The sequence below is a fragment of the Lissotriton helveticus genome, chromosome 8, assembly GCF_964261635.1.
Source record: "Lissotriton helveticus chromosome 8, aLisHel1.1, whole genome shotgun sequence".
Lineage (NCBI taxonomy): Eukaryota > Metazoa > Chordata > Amphibia > Caudata > Salamandridae > Lissotriton > Lissotriton helveticus.
The window spans coordinates 344,300,281-344,312,798 of NC_136069.1; the positions used below are offsets into that span (position 1 = coordinate 344,300,281).

General features: G+C 46.9%; 1 protein-coding gene across 2 annotated transcripts in view; it reads left to right on the top strand.

The window, feature by feature from the left end:
- PAN3 (poly(A) specific ribonuclease subunit PAN3) overlaps positions 1 to 12,518 on the top strand; it is a 1,108,727-nt gene that overhangs the window by 960,964 nt on the left and 135,245 nt on the right. The window lies entirely within an intron of this gene.

Below are 12,518 nucleotides of genomic sequence, written 5' to 3' on the forward strand. Positions count from 1 at the left end.
AATGTATGCACTTTACTTAACTATAAGTATTGCAATAATATCGATCCATTTCTCTTGTACGAGAAAAGAGACTGATCAATAAATAACACCTTTTATTGAACACGCCCGTTTCTTCCTTTTCTCTACATTCTGATGAGACTAAGAATGCACGTACTGACTGAGTAAAATAATTGCCTTGTGCTCACACGACTCTTGAGATTGACTCTTGATTAGGGGAGAGCAAAGTTGTCATGTTCTATGGTTGTCAGAAACTAAATCCCTTCTTGTCTAATCAGGGGAGTTAATCCTTCCTTGAACATTCGAGAAAGTTTCTAGCAAACTCTGAGCTTAGCTGGCAAACCCAAAAATTAAGTCTAGTATCGACAGTAGTAGACCTAGTTAACGTCTGGCCTAGGCCTTTACTGCTGTAGGTACTATTCCAATGCGCAGAGCCTATTGGGAAAATAGGAGCTACACTACACTGGGAGGACTCCCAGCAGCAGGAGGGCAGACTTGTGTCTCGGTGGCAGCATCCATTTTGTGGAGCTAAGGCTCTGTCTAACTTTAACCGGGGTTACAGGTTACATACATGTCGTGTCCCTCTAGAAGGGTGGAATGCTAACCCCGTCGCCAGAATTGGCGAGGGGTTAGTATTCCAATTCGTATGACACCTTACTCGACATGTTTTGATAAAGCGATACCAGAGTTGGCATATAACCGCGAGGATTATAATGCACTTAAGAGTATATGGTATGCAATATCATGGAAACGGCTAAGGGATGGATCCCGAAAGCCGCAGACAGGCTCAGCTCATGCCAGAGCACTATCTCACACGATTCCAAGCACTCTGCCTTCAGGATTGTTAAGGCCTGCCATAGGAGTGACTGATAGGAGATCTGTGTGTCCATTTTTAGGGTTAGATATAGGTATACTATATCTAAAGCAAAGGGTGATTACACCACCTTGCCCCAGCTGTCAAGCAGCCAGTTGTGTCAGATTTGGATGGCCTGCCAGGGGTGGCATAATACATGCTGCAGCCCCTGGTAGGCCCTGGGTACACCTATGCCCTGGGTACCTAAGGTACACTGTACAGGGACTGATAAGGTGACTCAGTATCCAATTAGATATGTACCTAAGGTACATGGAATCCATTTTACAGAGAGAGTAGTAGGCCTGGGGTCCTGAATAGCAGGGCCCCAGGTCAACTAAGTCAGAAAACCAGCAAAACACCAGGCAAAAAGTTGGGGCAACCATAGTCAGGGATCTACCTTCCTACAAGGCTAAGCTATGATGCTAGGAGTAAAGTATTGTACAAAAAAACCATGACACAAAAATATCAATATACTATAAGAAAAGCTTGGATTAACGACTTCAGTTCAAGGATCAATAATTCTTCCAATTCATCTGAGGAGGTTTACGGTATAGTCTTTTCTTTTGTGAAACCAGCCAATATGGACTTCTGCCCTCCTCCATCCGATTCCGCTGCATGTGCTTGCAGACTACGTTCTGGGTAAGGTTAGCAGCGTCTACGATGCCTTGGCGAGGAAGCCAGACCACAGGGGCACACTCAGCCGTTGCGGACAGGCGAACCCTACAAAAGAGGAATTAGCCTTGTTCCCTTCAATAGGAAGGGAAGCCATAACTGTCCTGGTTAAATCTGTGGCCTTGAGCCTATTGAAAGGAAGAGACATAATATTTCCAGTGCTGAATTATATGTACAAATGGTCACTGGAGAGTAGAACGGTTCTGGAGGCACACAAAAATGCCATTATTAGACCTCTGCTAAAGAAAGCCTCCATGGACCCAAGGCTTGCAGATAGCTACAGGCTAATATCACTACTTCCTGGCATTGGTGAATTTTTGGAGAAATAGATTACAGATCTCTCCGGCTTCTGCGTATTCCACAACCTACTGCACCCTACTCAAACAGGCTTTCGGCCTGGATGCTGCATGGAACAAGCTATCCTAATCATCACAGAAGAGTTAAAAGGGATCCTCGACCAAGAGGATCAACAGCTATCATTTTGTCTGGACTGCAGCGATAGATGCTATCTCCCACCCAATTTTGCTTATAAGACTGGAAGAAGTGAGGATTGTTGGTCTAGCACATAAATGGGTCAACTCCTTCCTTAACTACAGAAGTTTTCAAGTCAGTGAAGGACCTTTTTTCAGCCTCCTATCACCTAAAATGTGGGGTTCCACAAGGATCTTCACAGAGCCCCACACTTTTTAATCATTATGTCCACCTACTTTCAGACATTAATTGCTCCCATGGATTCACAATGGTGTCACATGCAGATGATACACAGATGATTGTTTCCATCTCTCCCAATTCCGGGGTTGTATCACACCAACTCAGTTCCTGTCTAACTGAAGTTATAGATTTGATGGCAGCCAGCTGCCTAAAACTTAAGAAGTAAAAAGTCTGAGAATCATCACTGACCGTTAACTTACCATGGAAGCCCGGGTTAGAAAGGTGTGATAATCTGCTTTGATCTTCTGAGAATCCTTAGGAAGCTGTATAGGTGGTTGCCAAGCCCTGTACGAAGGGTGGTTGGTCAGGGCTAGATACTATCTCGGCTTGACTATGGAAACTCTTCATATTTAGGTTGTACGAAATCTGTGATTAAGAAAGTCCCAAGTGATCCAAAAAGCTGCTGCCTGGATTCTCTTGGGAAACCGAAAGCATCAGACAGCTTCGCCTGCATTAGCCTCGCTACATTGGCTGCTGATACAAAAAAAAAGGATTCAGTTTAAAGCATTGTGCCTGACTCACCATGCTCTGTATCGGAAGGGGCCACAGATTCTACATCATTTGATTCACCTCTGCTGTCCCATTAGAGATTTAAGATCCAAGAACCTACATTTGCTGGTCATCCCAATGATAAATAAGGCCAGCAGTGGGGGGGGTTTGTTTGCACACTTGATTCCCAAATGATCGCGTTCCATTCCTCTAGTTCTCAGGCAGATTGGCAATTTACTCAGTTTCTGTAAACCGCTTAAAATATACCTGTTTTTGTAATCATGATTTCCTAAGAGTCTGGCAGACGTTTTTAGTTCGAGCCTGAGCCAGCGCGCCACGATCATCTGTTGTAATTCAGTACAGGCGAGAAGCCCCGCCCATATTTTCCATTGGCTTGTGTCTTTGTCCATTGTAAATGCTGTCTTCTGATTCCTAAATAGGCTTGTTAGTCCATCCTTAGTACGGCCCTGTCTTCATTTGGAACCTCCCATCGCTACTGGCCCCTTTACTTGGTTGTTACGCGGTACATGTACTATTTATTGACTTTTTCCTACATTAGACACGGCGACGTGCATTGCTTACATTCAGTGGGCCACTAGCCTTCCACTGTGCATCGGCGTTCACTCGCCCTTCAGATTAGAGTCTTCAGTAATTGGTCCACTCACCATTGTGTTATAGTCTCTTTCTACTGTTGGAGAAGACCGAGCTATGTCATGCTCCAGGAAGGCCGCAGTCAGCGGACCATGAACCCTGAGCAAATGAGGACTGCCAAATGCCGCCACTGCCCCGCCTAGACCGCAGGATGGAGAACCGCTGCCGCTATCACCCACTATCTCTGCCATGAGCGTGGGTGAAGGCTTCGGCAGTTGGCGGAATCCGGTAAGCGGATGGGGGCACGGAGCAGTCTAAGGTATCCTTGGCATCCAGGGCACTCTAGGGCAAGGCGCCGGAGTGAGAGCCTCCTTTTCTGTCCCTATTGGAGCCTTGTAACCAGAGGAGCTGACACTTCTTGTGCAGCTTCAACGCACCACCCTATTTCCCCCGGTAACCCCTTCCCCCCTACCCCCCCTCAACACTACGTGTATATACATAGATAGAATGCAGAGCCCATAGTCAGGAAGATCACAACCAACTTCATTTCGGAACAAGACAAGACCGTAATTTCTTCCCTTTTAGACAGTTTCATGCCCACCAGGGGACAGTGTGCCACTACTTCTGCAGGAGAGGATTTACGTGTATGCATAAATATTCAGTGCTTTCATTATGTCATTAGTCTTCACCCTTCCAGGTGCTTTTATAATGACTTTCCTCATGTCATGTTGAAACACCAGTGATGAGCAGTATCACTAATGATGTGTGCCAAGCGAGACTAGGTGACGTCGTCACTTATGAGGTAAGCAGGCATAAAGAGGATGAATACTACTACCTTCATACAGTAGTCGAAGTGCATAAAAAAAGTATGGGAACTGTGATGTTATGCAGTAGTGAGGCTAGGTGAGTAAGCGGGGGTGTGGTGGAACCTCCCATGGCTATCGGCCCCTTTACTTGATTGTTACACGGTAGGTGTTCTATTTTATTTGCAATGCAATAGGTCTTGCATTTACGCTAGTTTAAGCAATTGGCATTGTAAATGACAATGCCTTTTATTTATGTTTTAAAAACCAAAACCCTGGATCCCCGGGAAAGCAGTCTTTCTGCGGAATTTACAGATCTGCTACTTGGCCTGAATTGTAAACAACACATTTCAGTGGCTACCCACTCTAAAGGTCATATTCTCGACCAAGTATGGACTGCCAATCTTGATATCTCCCCTCCCCTAGTCTATCCCTGCACCTGGTCGGATCACTGTTTTATCTCCTTTTCACTAGAGCTTGCTCTGCCCAACCGTCCCTTACTCACCACCAATCTCACTGCACGAAATTGGAAGCGAGCCGACATCTCTGAATTTCACTCCATATTACTTACCACAACCCCCAGCGACATGACCATGACGTCTACCCAAACAAACGTCCTCGATCAATGGTTGAAACAGGCGTGCGATGTGGTCGCCCCGCAGAGAACCACTAAAACTAAACGCCTGCATGACGCTCAGCGTTGGTTCTCAGACCAACTAAAACTGGATAAATTAGCTCTCAGACAAGCTGAGCGGCGTTGGAGGCGTAACTATGATCCCTTATTGAAAACTGCTTATATCGATCTACTAAAATTGTACAAAAAATCTATTTTATTGGCCACATCCTCCTATTTCTCCCAGAAAATTCTTAGCTCAGCCTCAAATACCAAGAATATTTTTTCAATTGTAGAAGAACTCTCCCTGCCCGATCGCGTCACTGTTCAACCCCAACCCTCACAGGCCCTTTGTGACTCCCTCAATTCCTTTTTTATTGACAAGATCACCACCATCAAAAACAATATTTCTCCCCCCTCCTCGTCCACTGCTTGCTTCTTACCTCCCATGAATCCCTGCTGCTTTAATGAGTTCCCCCCCATTTCCCAGACTGAGTTTAGTTCCTTGTTACATGCAGTCAGCTCAGGCTCACCTAATGACTGTTGCCCCCCTCAAATCCTGAAAGCCGCCTTCTTGGCTTGTCCGGGCCCGCCGTTAGCACTCCTCAACAACTCGCTTGCCACAGGCTCTGTCCCTGATGCTTAAAAAACAGGCAGTTGTTGTACCTATACTCAAAAAGCACGGCGCTGACCCATCTGTCCTGAGTAATTATCGGCCGATCTCCCTCCTCCCCTACTTGGGGAAGGTTTTGGAGACTTATGTCACCCGCTGCCTCAGCACTTTCATTGAGAAATCCTCTTTTTTAGATGATCAGCAAACCGGGTTTAGACCGGCCCATTCCACGGAAGCAGTCATCGTGGCCGTAATGGATGTGCTGAGACAAGGTGCAGATAAGAACCAGGCCCAAGCCCTTGTTCTATTAGATCTGTCGGCCGCTTTTGACACGGACGATCACACCATCTTGATCGACCATGTCAGAAACGCGGGCATTCAGGGCTTGGCTTTAACATGGATCAGTTCCTTTCTGCACCAGCGTTCTCAATCGGTTCACTTATCCACTTTCCACTTATCCACTTTCTCTGCCCCTTATTCCTCCCTTTCCTGTGGTGTCCCTCAAGGCTCTGCTCTTTCGCCCCTCTTATTTAATCTCTATATGCAACCCCTTATAGCTTTTCTTCGACACACACCTGTCACCATCTTCAATTATGCGGATGATTTACAGTTAATTTTTCCCATCGATTCCTCCCCTTCCTCCTGTACTAACTTCCAATCCACAATGCTTGCCATCTCGGAGTGGATGCACTTCAGCCAGCTGAAGCTCAATCCCAGCAAGACAGAATTGGTAGTGACAGGAGGGTCTTCCAACCCCTGGAGCTCCAGTTTCTGACCTCCTTCTCTTGGCCCCCCACCCTGTCCTGTCAATACGGTGAAGAGCCTTGGCGTTATCATCTCTAGTGATTTATCTATGAGGCCTCAAATCAACGCCATCACTTCTTCCTGCTTTTACCATCTGCGCAGGATCTGCAAAATTCGCAGGTTTCTTACCACCGAGGCTCTCTCACTCGTCATTATGGCCCTTGTTATCTCCCGTATTGACTATGCTAACTCCCTGTATGTGGGGATCCCTGCTTACCACCTTCATCGGCTTCAGCTGGTGCAAAACCAGGCGGCCAGATTGGTCTTTCAACAGCCTAAGCACCAACATGTCTCGCCCCTGTTGAGGAGACTGTATTGGCTCCCAGTAGCCTCCCGATGCATTTTCAAACTGGGTTGCACCGTTTTCAAGTCACTCCTTGCCCTTGCGCCAGCTTTCACCTCCCTCAGTCTTAAGCGCTACATTCCCTCAAAGAATCTCCGGTCTTCCACTCATAACTTCCTAACCGTCCCCAGGTTTAAACGCTTCTCCTTCCTTGCCCCCACAACGTGGAACTCCCTTCCCACTACTATCCGACTTTGTCCCAGCTACACTAGTTTCCGTAAACTACTCAAAACGCATCTTTTCCAGCTAGCTTACGAATAATCCTCGCTGTCTACCCTCTCTGCTTTTGTCTATGAGCGCCATGAAACCGACTGGTGACCGTGCGCGGTAGAAATAATTTTAACATAACATAACATTTACAATGCCAACAGTTCAAACTTGTGAAAATGCTAGACCCTATTGCATTGCAAATCCTTCTTTTCGCTGGGAAGCCCATTGGGTAGCCATGTGCTTAACAAAGGCTTTTGAATTGAATTTAATTAATACCAGCCCCTAGACCCCAAAGAGGACAACTGGTGTGAAAATCTGGCGGATGCCAGTGATCTGGACACTCCCCATATACGGGCTTGGTCTCTCCTACCGTGGCTACGGAGGAGGGAACCTCATTTGCTGTGATGGTGAGGACAGCCGGGGTCCTGGACCTTAAGCAGCCCTCCGTGTCTGTCAAAACGAATGTCTTGACTGAGGTGCTTCAGCTGGGAGTCACCTCATCGGAAACCCATTCTCCCATTTAATGAAGCCCTCCCAGATGTCCTTTTTGGGGCCTGGTACAAGTCCTGCACAGGGCGTCCTGTGAATAGGACAATTGTCTGCTGCCATTGCCCCACCCCATGGTCACCCAAAGTCCGCACCCAGCAACCCACCCCAGAAAGCTTGGTGGCACTAGCCTTCACTTTTAATTTGAATCCTGACGCATTCCCTATCACTCCACCGGACAGGAAATCCAAGAGGCTGGATACCTTGGGAAAGAAGATGTTTTCTTCCAGCACTGCGGTCTGTGGCAGAGCGGATTCATCGTTGGTGGCCCTTAGTCACCACGCTTGGTTGAGAACCACTGGCTTTTTGAGGCATGTTCAGGACTTGTTCATGGATATGCTCTTTGATGGCTCCCGTCTCTTTGGAGACGAGGCAGGCGCAGTGCTGGAGCGCTTCAAGTATATCAGAGTTACGGCCAGGTACATGAACCTCTCCATGGCCCCTCGCCAACCCTGGTCCAACTTTCAGTCCTTTTATGACCATGGAAGGAACTTCCAGCCGCATCTCTATCCACCCAGCCACCACAGCACGCATGCTTCTCAGCCCCTGCATGGGCGAGGATGCCGTACCCACAGACTCTGTGGGTCAGGTAGCCAGAGGTTGGACCAGTTCACAACTCCCCCGGCAGCCGCAGCCTCCAAGCCTCTCTAGTTTGCCCTCTGACCGTCATATGCACAGAGTGGGAGTCTGGATACTCTACAATCTGCACCACTGGAGGTCGATAACATCGGAACCATGGGTTCTCCACATTACCTGAAGGTCCTATCCCCCCCCCCTTTGTGACTAGCCCTCCACTCATGCCAGGCACTTGTGACATGCTTACAGAAGACAATATCTCCTTCCTTCGCCCGAAAGTAGTGTCTTTCTTGGCAAAGGGAGCCATAGAGATGGTGCTGGCAGCAGAATTAGGTTATGGTTGCTATTCATGCTACTTTATGGTGTCCAATAAGGATAAAGGCCTTCGTCCTATCCTAGACCAGAGCCATCTCAATTCCTTCCTAAAAACGAGACATTCAAAATTCTCATGCTCACTCAAGTCCTGTCTGTTCTAAACCTGAACTCGAAGATGCATAATTTCAAATCCCTGCCCTGCCTGCCCACAGACGTTACTTGAGGTTCACTGTAGGTCACGTGCACTTTAGGTTCACTGCGCTCCCCTTTGGCCTTACCAGTGCTCCTTGGGTGTTCACCAATGTGACGGCAGTGGTTGCTGCTCATCTGCGGAGATCAGGGATACCGGTCATCGACAATTGGCTGTTAAAGACTGACTCGTCCCAGGCAGTCGTCCCCACCAGACTACGGGGAACCTTCTGCATTTGCTGTAGTTCGCTGTTAATATGCCAAAGTCACACCTGACCCCTTCTCAGAGTCTTCGTTTTATTGGAGCGGTTCTGGACACAGTGCAGTTTCTGGCTTATACTTCTGTACAGCGAGTCCAGGATATTCAGGCTATAATACCGATGTTTCAGCCTGTTGTGTGTTTCCTCCTGGGCCCACTGTAGTTTTCCTATGTTATTCTAACTGTGCACGTTGTAGGCCACATTTTTCTTTGCACACGTTACTATATAAACACACTTTCTTTTGTGCCATATTTTACGTTCACATGGAACCTGCATATGTTTTCGTGTTCTGTTCTTGTCCTGGGATTTTATAGTCTGAATACTACAAACTAGGTCAAAGAACAATTTCCCTTTTTATTCTTTCTGGCCAGGCACTAGCAGCTACATATGACACAAGAATGCTGCTGTGGTTTATGTGCACACATGTCCTATCATACAGATGAGCACATGAGCCAAAAACACAGACATGGAATGGGAGTTCTGAGTCAGGAGCACTGCATCTGCTGGGATGTTGAGCGTTCATCTGTATATGCTAAGGTACAGGGTCTACTAGTAATCCCAGAGATCTTTCATATAAAACCATTTAGCTTTAGTAGTGGTTGAGTGGGGTTAGAACACTCTGTCCTATTAAATGATGACCGGGCTTTTCATGATATTTGGATTATTAACCATGCTAACAGTAATTTTTATTATGCATTTGTTTCCTGAGTGTGGCATGTATACTGCATTTTAGAGTACAATGGTTTAAATAAATATTCTGAACTTCATTTGTTTCTCAAGGTTATCTTTTTGTGGACAAGTACAAGTGAGAGCGCGAAAGGGTGTGTCCTGTTACCGCAATCCCTGAGAGGGTCGAGAATTATGTGTTCTGGGGTGCCAATTCACTTGTTTCTCTGGTAAGGTTAGGAGGGCAAGTGAGGCCCTATAGCTAGTCGGACTCATAGATACTGAGGTGGTATGATGACTCCGTCTTTACATACTGATGTTCTGTGGTTCCAAGCATAGTTCTGTTCTAGAGCAGATCCTGCAACAAGCCTTTGTCCTGGATTTCGGTTAGACAAACTCTGATGCTGCTTTTTCTGCTGCATGCTGCTTGTGACCTATGCCCCCAGGCATATACAGGCTCTGCAGTGGGACCTGAAGTTGCAGTGGATGCAGCATCAGGGGAACCTCTCCGACATGGTTCAGATCTCAGAGGGTACTGTAAAAGACCTGCAGTGGTGGTTATGGAACCGTGATTGGGTCAACGTTCGACCCCTTTCTCTTCCCCCAACCACATCTGACAGAAATGACTGATGCGTCACTCCTGAGCTAGGACGGGCATCTGAGAAAGGTATTCATAGGACTATGGTCTCCTGCGTAATCCACATCAACCTGTCTCCTCAGCTCTGAGCTATCAGTCTATCATTAAAAGCCTTTCTACCCTCCGTCATTCAAAGCCTAGTGCAGGTGTTCGTAGACAACACTACCCGCATGTGGTACTGCAACAAACAGGGTGGAGTGGAGTTGTGGACCTTTGTCAAGAGGCCCTGTGTCTCTCAACGTAGCTGGAACGTCGGTAATTCCCTTCATGGTTCAACACTTGATGGGATCTCTTAATGCCAGAGAGGACAAACAGCCCAAGATGCCATTGCGGATCACTAATTGCCTCTCCATCCAGAGGTGGTGCAATGTCTTTTTCAGCTGTGGGGCGAACCATGGGTAGATCTGTTCACCGCTGATGAGACTCGCAAAGTCAGCAGTTCTGTCCTCTGAAGTTTCTGTCTCAGATGCTTTTCACCTCCACTGGAGATTAGACCTCATGTACCCCTTTCCCCCAAACCACTCTTCCCCAAAGTTCTCAAGAAGATCAGGAATGGCCAGGACAAAGTCCTCATTGTGGCTTTGGAGTGACCTTGGAGAGTCTGGTATCTCGAGCCGTTAAGCAAGGCCATAAGTCCTCAGCTCAGACTTCCACTTCTTGAGAATCTTCTGTGAGCAGGTGAGGTTTTTCCACCTGAACCTGTCAATGCTCTGCCTTCATGCATGGAGATTGAGTAGCGGCAGGTGACAGCTTTCGATCTTTTGCCTGAGATCTGTTTTTCCCTCTTGGCAGCCAGGTATCCCTCCGCCAAGACTGTATACGCATGCCGTTGGGGCAAGTTTGTAGCATGGTGTGCAGAAAAACAAGTTGATCCCCTTTCAGCTCCACTTGCTGAGGTCCTTCTGTTGATTCTTTCTCTTGGCAGCATGACTCTGCTTTTGGGTTCTTAAAAGTTTATCTTAATGCCATCTCTGAATGTCTGCGCTTGCCAGTTCAGCCATCCCTTTTCAATTCCTCTACTGTACAAAGGTTTCCGAAAAGTCTCCAACACTTGTTCCTACCTTCTTCCATCAGCATGACTCAGTGGAGCCTTAATTTAGTCTTAACTTTCTTATTGTGTGCTCTCTTGGAGCCACTACACAACTATCCTATCAGGCTCCTTACTATCAATACATCCTTTCTAGTGGCAATAAGTATGTGTCATCTAAGCCTCTGTATCTTAATATCTTCCCACAAAAGCTGGTCCTTTGAGCTAGAGCTTCCTTCCTGCCAAGGGTGGTCATACCCTTTCTTGTAGGCCAGCTCATCACCCTGCCTACCTTTTTTGCCCCGCCTCATCCCGCTAAGAGAAAGGAGCGACTCTACCAGCTGGACCAATAAGAGCATTGTCGTTGTACCTTGACCACAGAAAAGAGTTCCGGGTGGACAACCAACTCTTTGTGGGGTATGTCAGAGCTCAAAAAGGCAAGGCGATACAGAAATGGAGCTTCCCCGATGGATCGTGCTCTGTATCAAAATCTGCTATGCATTGGCCTAGAAGCAACCGCCTGAGTGTTTGGGTGCTCATTCCACCAAAGCCAAAGCTGAGACCACTGCACTAGCATGCAGAGGCCCTTCCTGGACATCTGCGAGGCAGCAACGTGGACATCCCTGCACATGTTTACCTAGCACTACTGCCTGGACTGTCATGTAATTCATAATAATACGTAGGATCTGTGTGATTAGACTACATAAACTAAGGGATTGTTGTCCAGACTGATTCCAGACACCCCCGAAGGATATGTTAGCCTTTAGACATGCTAGTTCACAGTGCCACTATGAGTCCCCTAACCTTACCAAGGTACGAATAGTTTCTGGCAACTATTGAACATGACAACCCTTGATCTTTCAGGGATCGTGGAAACAGTGCAGTACTTTTCGCCCAGTCAATCGTACTCACTTAATCTCAGAGAGATGCACAGAACTAACGATGGGGACGTGTTCAATAAGCGTTTATTGAACCAGCGTCATTCTAGTATAAAATATGTTTGCTGCGACAATCATTAGACAGAAACAAATATATAGGAATACAAGCACCAACAGAGTAAATAAAAGGTAGAATTCTACCAATGTGCTAAAACGGTAAATATATGCAGGCATATCGATAAATGGCAGTAATCAAGCGTACTCCTAAGATGCAAACCCTATCTAAATGTTCCTAGCATGTATTATATGGATGAAAAGCCAAGAATCCTCTAGGAAAGAGCCAACCCCATTACCTGATGGGGGAGAATGAAGGACCCCGTCTTGGTCTCAAGTAGGACACCCCGCAAGGGATGTCAGACCACTGCGTGCTGGAGTTTTGTGCGTGCAGGGACTTCAGCGTCTCATGTCAGTGTGGAAGCTTCTCCTCTGTCTGCCCAGTGAAGATGTGGTTCTTTTATTACCCGAAAGGTACCCTCAAGGATTCTGCCTAGATGTGTAATGGTACTGTGGGTCTGTCTTTCAAGGATGACGATAGCGGTGACTTTTGTACAGAGTTGTTATACAGAAGATGGTAATCCATCTGTGCAGGGGATTAAGATATGATACTAAGTATCTTCATCCATTATAAATGAGGCTAGTTTTCGAAGAAAACTACACAACATTTA